We start from the raw sequence: 10,248 nt of genomic DNA, 5'->3' as shown, positions 1-10,248 counted from the left end.
CCATATCTCTCTCTGTGTAAATTTGGTTAAATGCCAGATGCCAAATACACTAGTAAAAAAAACCCCTTGTGCGACCAAATTTTACGCGACGAAAAACTATTCGTCGCTCAAAGTCACTTTGAGTGACGAAACTTGAAACTTCGTCGCTCAAAGTCTTGCGCGACCAAATTTTGCTCGACGAATGGCGCGATAAACTTTTGCACGACGACAATACATCGTCGCTCAAAGTCTTGCGCGACCAATTTTGCGCGACGAAAAATAATTCGTCGCTCAAAGTGACTTTGCGTGACGAAAAGTAAACTTCGTCGCGCAAAGTCCTTATAAAAAAAAATTATTTTTAAAAATCTTTGCATGACGTAATCCAAACATTTTGTCACCTAAACCAATTTATTTTTGTTTTTTATTTTGTATGCATAACACTTAAGAAATTAAACCGTATATATATTTATTAAGTAGCTTTAAATTTATTATTTTAGATCGGATCGGATTTTTATTAGAAAAATATATTATTGTTGTTCGGATTGGGTTTTTGTTAGAAAATATATATTTTAAATTGACGATCGAATTAGTTCATTGTATTCATATAGGATCAAGGAGTGTAGCTATAAAAAAATCATCAAAATCGGAGTTAAAATAACCGTTAAATCGTGATTTTTCATTATAACCGTCGAAAAGTTTTGTCCCATTACTTGATCTCTGAATGTTTATTTTTTCCGATTTTTGGCGTATATGATCTCGAAGTATAAACAAACAAGTTTGACGGTTGGATCGTTGAAACTAGTTTTTTTGAATGCATATGCCATCAAAACAATATATTCACTAACAATTAAGAGTTTATTTATACTTTCGTTAAATATAACATAAGATTTTGTGGTATCCACTAGTGTAAATATTTTAAATTGAAGATCAAATTCAGTCATTGTATTCATATAGGGTCAAGGAGTGTAGCTGTAAAAAAATCATCAAAATCGGAGTTAAAATAACCATTAAATCATGATTTTTCATTTATAACCGTCGAAAAGTTTTGTCCCGTTACTTGATCTATGAATGTTTATTTTTTCCGATTTTTGGCATATATGATCTTGAAGTATAAAAAAAAACGATTTTGACGGTTGGATCGTTGAAACTAGTTTCGTAGAATGCATATGCCATCAAAACAATATATTCACTAACAATTAAGAGTTTATTTATACTTTCGTTAAATATAACATAAGATTTTGTGGTATCCACTAGTGCAAATGTTTTAAATTGAAGATCAAATTCAGTCATTGTATTCATATAGGGTCAAGGAGTGTAGCTATAAAAAAATCATCAAAATTGGAGTTAAAATAACCGTTAAATCGTGATTTTTCATTCATAACTATCGAAAAGTTTTGTCCCGTTACTAGATCTCTGAATGTTTGTTTTTCGCGATTTTTGGGGTATACGATCTTGAAGTATATACAAACAAGTCTTATGGTTAGATGGTTGAATGGTGTGTGTGTATATATTTATATATATATATATATATTTATTTATTTATTAAGTAGCTTTAAATTTATTTATTTTTTACGTATAACACTTAAGAAATTGAATAGTATATACATTTATTAAGTAGCTTTCACCTTAATTATATTTTAAATCATAAAATAATTTTTTTTTTTTTATTATTCATAACAATTATTTTTATAAATATTGTGCTACGAACCAATTTTTCGTCTCTCAAAAGTTTGCGCGACCAACAGTTCGTCGTGCAAAACTCAAAAAATTTGGGCGAGTACCAAAAATGGGACGCGGGTTTTTAAAATTAAAAAAAAAACTTTAGACTTTGCGCGACCAATATTTTTTGTTGCTCAAAACTTCGCCCGACCAATATATATTTTTGGTCGCGCAAAAATTTGGGCGGGTACCAAAAATGGGACGTGGGTTTTTAAAATTTTAAAAAAAAACTTTAGACTTTGCGCGACCAATATTTTTTGTCGCTCAAAACTTTGCGCGACCAATATTTTTTGTCGCTCAAAACTTTGCGCGACCAATATATATTTTTGGTCACGCAAAAATTTGGGCGGGTACCAAAAATGGGACGCGGGAATATTTTTCTATAATTGTTTTAGACTTTGCGCTACCAATATGTATTTTTCGTCCCGCAAAAATTTTAAAATTTTGGCGGGTACCAAAAATGGGATACGGGAAATTTTTTTTTTTTAAAATAATTTTTTTAGACTTTGCGCGACCAATATTCCTATATTCATCGCGCAAAACTTTGCGAGACCAATATATTTCGTCGCGCAAAACTTTGCGCTACCAACAATATTTTTCGTCGCGCAAAGTGATATGATTTTTAAAACCGAAATAACTCTGCCACCATTTTCTCAATGTCTTTCTCTACTCTTACCTCTCCTCTCTCTTTCCCTCTCCCCAAATCCCACCCTTTCTCTCACACTCACTCCTCTCACTTAATCTCTCATCTCTCTCTTCACTATCTCTCACTCTCACTCACTCTCTTATCTATCTTTTCACTATCTCTCACTCTCTCATCTCTCTATCACTATCTTATCTAATTCTCTCACACTCACTTCTCCCTCTCATTCTCACTCACTCTCAATCTTGCCAAAAGGTATATTCTCTCCAAATTTTAAATTTTTTTCATTAATATGTGTTTTTGGAGTTAGTTTTGAGTTTGTGTGGGGTTTGGGGTTGAGTAAAGGGGAGAGATTGGAGTTTGGGTTGGATTTGTGGTATAACAATTTTAGGGGAGATTATGCATTCTTTTTTTTGTTGTTGTTGTTATTTGACCATATTTATTTTTTTGTAGGTAATCATCGACACTTTGATGGCTAAAGTTGAGGATTAGGAAGCTATCAAAACATATCATCCGCCACTACCTCCACAATACGCTTGTATTAGGATTTTATTATTGTACTTTGTTAATTTATGTGTACATTTTGAATATTATATATATATATATTATTGGATAATTTGATCACTATTTTTCATATGTAATTTTATTTTGAATATGTCAATTTAAATTAAAGTAATTAAGAAAAATCTTACAATTAAATTAAATTTAAAAAGTAAAAATTCAAAAAATTTAATATAATTAAATTAAAATCAATTTAAATTAAAGTGATTTTAAAAAAATCATACAATTAAATTACATTTAAAAAATAAAAATTTGAATAAATTAATATAAATAAATTAATATTAAAGAAATAATAAAACAAAAAGTCAAAAACCTTGCGCGACAAAATATTTGTAGCGCAAACTATTAAATTAGTTTATTTTAATTAAAAAATTTAAAACACAAAAAATATTTCATCGCTCAAATATTTGAGCGACGTTAGTATTCGTCGCGCAAAACTCTAAAAATGTGGGCGGGTACCAAAAATGGGATGCGGGAATTTTTTATTTTTTATAAATTTTTTTGAGACTTTGCGCGACCAATGTTTTTTGTCGCGCAAAATTTTGTGCGACCAATGTGTTTCGTTGCGCAAAGGTTTGTGCGACGAAATATTTTTTCGTCGCTCAAAATCAGTTTGCGCGACCAAAGAAAAAACTTGGTCGCGCAAAGTCTTTCTTCATGATCTTTGCGCGACGGATTCTGCGCGACGAAGTTTCTGTCGCGTTGAAATTTGTGCGATAATGTATTTTGCGCGACGAAATTCTCTTCGTCGCGCAAAGTGTAAAATTTAGTAGTGATACTAGAGGCGAAGACTTGGGAAGGAGGGATTATAGAAACCCCCAAAATTTCACAAACCAGAAAGGTTCACAACCCCCATTTAAATTTGTCAACTAATTTCTAGGTTATGATTGCATATGTACTGCCATTAAGGGGTGTGTTTTCCGGAAGGTTGTTGACTTGTAGAGAAAAACAAAGAAACACCCATAGCAATCCACAAATTATCAAAATTCATTGTCCATTTGATTTAGATAAATTTTTACAAGTCATTGTTCTCATAGCTTTTTGACTGAAGGAAAAATAACAGGCTTAATGAAATGACTGGAAATCTAGAAATTAAAGAGGCATGTGATGCATTTTCCACAAACTTTTTGACTCGAAGAAAAAACAACAGGCTTAATGAAACCATTGTTCTTTGGGCTTAAGCCCTTTGTTAAGAAGGAGAAGAAGAAGAGGGAGAGAGATAGAGATATGGAGAGAAGAGAAGAAGAGAGAGAGAGAAGAAGAGTAAAGAAAAAGAAAGAGAGGGAAAGAGAAAGAGAGAAGGGAGAGCGTGAGGTAATCGAGAGAAAGAAGGAGAGAGAGTATGATAATTTGATATAATATTAAATTAGTTTAATAATCATTAAAGTTGTGGCTGCCACTTGCGCGTGAAAAAAAACACCAAAGAGCTTATGCGCGTGTCTTTAAGTTTTGTCAATTAATACATATCAAGACTGCAACACCATTGGATTAATCTGACGTTTTGACAGGACCCGACTCAATTTTCACTTTGAAATTCGAGCCAAGTCCTGTGCGTGTCCGACACCTGGCGAATGTCGGGCACAAATGTCCTTTTTACCCTTCTTACTTCAATTTTTCTTTAAAATTTCCTTAGACTTCTGCCGAAAATTCGGCAGAGTCTCCCCTGTATTTTGACCAATCCCAAAACTTTTCACCTGTCAAACAATCTCAGAAACCCTACCAACAGCCAGACTAAGTCAACAAACAGATTCCAACCTCAGTTCCTTATGTTCAACATGATATCAGAGCATTTTCTAGGGTTTTCAAGGTTGCAAGGATTCTGCAAAACTTTACCTTGGCGCGGAAACTATGATTGGCCCGGTGGTGGATCCCGCGTCCTTCTACGGCCTGGGGGCGAAAAACAGGTTGAAAAGGTGAGTGGACCAAAGCAACAATAATGTTTTTTCAAAACAATTCTCATAAACATAATATCCCCCATGGTAAAATAAATTTAGCTAAATAAAACTGAATACTTACTTATTATATCACGCGTAGTCAATTCAAGGCATTCTATATCAGTCATATTCAAACTTGAAAGTTTCATACAAACCACTGAATTCAAAGCTTTCATAAAAGTACTGAAATCCAACGCGTATAAAAACTCTGTACTCAGATCTTTCATAACTGAACAAATATAAAGGGATCTATATCTGAAAAATCAGAAAAACTGATTTATAATAGCTGAAAATCAACATTTAATAAAGAAACTCAGAATCCTTTGAAAATACCACCGGTATGTACCCCTGTCATTTCCGTCAATTCCCTGGCAGGGCTCGGGCGTCACACAGACTTACCCGAGCCGCAAACTGGAGAAATCAGGGGACTATGATCAGCCTGTCCCGCCGGCAGATTCCACGATGACACCAAGTCAACTCGAGTCGCTCTGGCAGGATGCAGGGGACCGTAGTCAGCCTGATCCGCAATCCTGGCAGGTCTCGGGGACATAAAGTCGGCCGAGCCGCAATCCTGGCAGGTCTCGGGACACCAAGTCTGCCGAGCCGCAAATCCTGGCACTCACGGTCCGAGCGTCCCCGAAACTCGTGAGGCAAGTCAATTGCACTGACTGAACTATAATCAGACTGGATGTCCGTAGACATCGGTCCGACTCTGGGTAATCACCATAAAGAAAAACGGGTACGAGGTGGTTTTAAAATAAATTCCTTTTAAAAAGAAATATCTGAATAATAACTGTAAAACTCAAGTCGTGCTGCGGTCTTAACTGATTCAAAACTCAAACTCTGTTTCTGTAACTGGTAAATAAGCAGCACCGACTTATAGAATTATTACTATACTGCTCATATTCAAAATCGTATTAAAACTTACTCAAAGACTGAATGACTTACTCAAATAAACTCAAATATAAAACTCATTTATATAAAATCATTTATAAAATCTATTTTATATAAAAGCACATCAATTCATATAAAAGCACATCAAGTCATTCATGAAATCTGATTTATGAAAGAAGGTCCACTCACAGATGGTCCAAGCTAATTTGACCCTTTGAAGCTTCCTCTTGCTGATCGGCTGGACCTCTGATGCCTTACTCGATCGATTTGGTGGAGAAACGAAGGATAATTTCGAGCTGGAAGTTCGGGTGGCTTTGCAGGAACCTCCGTCGGAAAACATGGTTTTCCGGCCAACTCAGGGCGGCCCCGGGGTTGCTATCGGTCAGGTTGTGACGGCGACACGAAGGCGGACCCGTAGGTACCAACGGTGGAGATCGGCTCGGCCTGTGGTGGCCGGGCCGTCCCTTGGAAGGCGAAGGGTCGCACGACCCCAAATCGCGCGAAGGAGAGAGAGGGAGGAGAGAGAAAGTGACGGGGAGAAGAGAGAGAGGGTATAAAATCTGACTTTTTGGCCAAATTACCATTTTGCCCTTCGCGGTTTTTAGACCATAACTTCTTCGTTACGGCTCCGATTCGGGCCTACTCCATGTCTACGAACTCCTTTCGCCGCGCTCTACGCAATGGCGTAAGCGAAATTCCCAAATTCTTTCACGATCAAAAAGTCAAATTTTCCCCATTAAATAATGTGAGGGCAAAATTGTCTTTTTGCAAGAAGATATTTTCTTTACTTTTGAGATATTTTCTTCTTTTTAAGATATTTTGTTTTGGGTTCTTACACGTTTCACCTTTAATATCCGCATTTTAATTAAAATCCAGTCATCCTGATGTGAGCAAAACTATATACAGTCCCCTTCTATTGAGGGATCCTTCAAATAATTTTATCTAAGGGACGCCATTTAGGGTAACCTACAATTCTTTTCCCAATAATCCAAACCATATATATATTTTTTAGGTCTTCATTCATAGATCATCCTTACAAAAAATTAGACAAATCGGAACCGTTTCGACATCCAATTGTGTCTTACAAAATCAATGAACACGATGCTTCAAGAAAATACTAAAATTTCAATAACTCAATTGAGTGGTCACATGATATCGGATTCAAGTGATTTTTTGTAGAGATGATCTTTGAATCAGTATCTACAAAATAGACGGTTTGGATTAGTGAAATACAATCCGGAGTGGGGCCTACAAGGGGTGTTCCTCAAATAACTTATTTGAGGGATCCCTCAATGGAAGCTGTATATATATATATATATATATATATATATATATAGGATCACTATATCTCACTATGTATGCCAAAATTAAGAAGGCAAAAATTTACTTTTGTTGTCTGTGTTAAATTTCAGAGAGACGAGTCAGCGGCCCACAACTAGCAACACCGATATTTTCCACAACTTCACCGCCTACAAGGCCCAATAGGTGTGGGGTTTTATCACAAAAAGCTTCAGTGATATTAGTAGTAGAACCATTCATTATATATTATATTTTATTTGGTTAAGTTTCTGATGTGATACTTATATTCTTCAACAGTCAGTACTTTGCCAATTTAACACTTTGGTACATGTTGTTTCAATTTTGTCAATTTTATCTAAATTAAAAAAAAATGATGAAATTGAAAACTACAACGATAAAATTGACGAAATTGACATAATTGAAAACTATAAGGGCAAAAATTGATAAAATTGAAACTACATGGACCAAGTAGTAAAATCGGCCAAATACAGGGTCTAAAAATGAATTTTTGACTTATAAAATCTATGACCAAGATTTCATCCACTAAAAACTATGTTCCACAAAACTTAAACATTCTACTGATTGAGGAAACGATATGAATGTTTTTTTTAGCCCTTTACTTTTCTTCATACTTTTCTCCAAATATAGAAATCCTTTGTCGTTAGAGCATCCACAGTGGGTGGTGTATAATGAGGTGTATATTAAATATATACCATTTGTGATCGGAATCACCCGTAATGGGAAGGTGTAAACAAGTGTAAATTTGCATCACCACCATGAGATGCAAATTTAGATGTACATGTACATCTTTTTTTACATCTCCTGCAGGTTGGACCCAGCTGAAAAAAGGTGAGATAAAGTGGAAAAAAGTCAGTAAAAAAGTTGCTAAACCAAAATTCATATGTGGGCCCATTTTTTGGTTGTCATCTCCCCCCTAAAAACGGCTACATTGCTGAACAAACAGCTTTAATTTTCAAAAACAGCCTGCTTTAATTTTTTTTTGGATGAAATCATATCTTCCCCGAATTTAAATATTTTTAGGTCTATTTGTTTGAAAAAATAAAATTAACCTAATACACAAAAAATTAATTTTATAAAGTTAACACAAAAACAAATGAAGACAAAAAAATCAAGGACAAATTACAGTAAACCCCCCAACCTACAGGGTCATTTAAGAGTTCATACCCGATTTTGGGGACATTTACCAGTACATACTCAACGTCGCGAAAACCCTACAATTTGCCCCCTCCGTTAGCCAAACTGTTAGTGAATCTGTTAAATGCTGACGTGTCAAAAGTGGGACCCTTTTTTTTTTTTTTTAATGATGTGGACTTCTATGTGGACAAAAAACTAATAAAAAATTATGTACAAGTTAAAAATAATTTTTAAATCATATTAAAATCATTTAAAATGAATAAAAAAATTAATAAGGGTTGATCATTTTATTAGTCCCTGAACTTAGCCCTGATTTGCATTTGAGTACCTCAATTTTCAAAATGGTTCCCGTGATCCTTTAACTTCACTTTCGTAGGACAAATGGTCATGCCGTTAATTTTGTTAACTTTTCTATTAAATGCAGGGGCAAAATGGTATTTTTGTATCAAAATTGATTAAAATATGAATAAAAAATTAAAAAAACTAAAAAATTAAAATTAAACTTTCTCTCCCCTCAAATCCCAATTTCTACTCCCCAAAAACTTAATTTTTCCTTTCTTTTTTGTTGGTTTTTTATTTGATTTTCTTTTATTGTTATTTTATAGATATGATTTTTTATTCTTTTTTTTGGTTTTAATATAAAAATACCATTTTGCCCCTACATTTAATAGAAAAAGTTAACAAATTGACGGCAGGACCATTTGTCCTAACGAAAGTGAAGTTAAAGGACCACGAGAACCATTTTGGAATTTGAGGTACTCAAATACAAATCAAGTCTAAGTTCAGGGACTAATAAAATGATTAACCCAAAATACAAAATTTGTTGACTTGGTGTCTGTTTTCAGTGGAAGGAAATGGTGAAGCTATCCTATCATGGAGTTTCTATGGTCTTGCCAATAACAAGGCTCGGTTTTTAGGCCCCAATCTCAAATTCTGACTATTTATTTCTGGTTTGGTTAAGCAATAGATTGATTGGTTTGGTTCTTCTTGCTTGAAACTTGATAAATCTTTATGCATTCCATATTCATCCATGGATGGTTCTTCTTGGTTGGATTGCTTTTCATTCTTTGGATATTGCATTTCTGTTATAGATTTTGACATTTGCTGAGAGACCAAAAAAAAAAAAAAGAGGAAAGATTTGTCTCCTCCCCCTCTTGCATAGGAAGACAAAACCAACCCATCAAAGAACAGGAAAACACATTTTTGAAATATTACACCACCTCGAGTGAAAAATCTAATTCATTTAAGCTTTTGTCTTAGCATCTGTGTTTCTGCAGTGTGAACTCCACCTTAACTCCAAAGAAAACAAATAAAAAAAATTAGAGGGTGTATGTGCTAACGTATGAGTTGGGAATCTCTTAATTATATTTAACTTTTCAAACTGACTTAAAAAGCACCAGATTAACACACCAACATGAAATATAGTTTATCGAGCCTCCATTAGTGTAAAAGGACTGTGACTTCATTAGCTGAAAATGCTTTAAAAGAATAATCGACTTCTAGTTCATTGAGATCCCCTTCACTATAAAAACCAGGTTTTTGAGGTTGAGGCAATGACCCTTCACCACTCAACATAACAACTGCACCTGGCATGCTCGGCCTATCTGCCGGGTTATGCTGCACACTTGAAAGACCTGCATGATGAAGATAGAGGAGCCCCCGAGCAATTCCATTAATAATGTCAAAGCTCTTGGGCCAATCTAGCATCATGTTTTTTCTTGCAATTTCTAGTCTTGTGATTTTTATGTTTCCACTTGTAGGATGAAAGTGAAGTTTTCTTCAGGATCAAAAGAAGTACAAAGCTACAGAAACTGGTTAATGCTTTGTGTACCACCGTTCCCTGGATCATGAATCTTTAATAATTTTGTTTGAGAACGACCACATTCACAAGCAGAAGACTGACGAGGAGGTAAGACTTCATCAAAACCATTGTATATAGTGTTACTTATAAAAATAATTTTATTGTTGCTTAAAGATTTGTTACCTTATTATAGATGATGCCTCTAAACTTATATATTTATGTTTCTCATGATCAACTCCTTGTTCCTTCTTGACTTTGTGCTG

The sequence above is a fragment of the Prunus dulcis genome, chromosome 1 (assembly GCF_902201215.1).
Source record: "Prunus dulcis chromosome 1, ALMONDv2, whole genome shotgun sequence".
Taxonomy (NCBI): Eukaryota; Viridiplantae; Streptophyta; class Magnoliopsida; order Rosales; family Rosaceae; genus Prunus; species Prunus dulcis.
The sequence above is the reverse complement of the archived record's forward strand: the minus strand, read 5'-3'. Positions refer to the sequence as shown.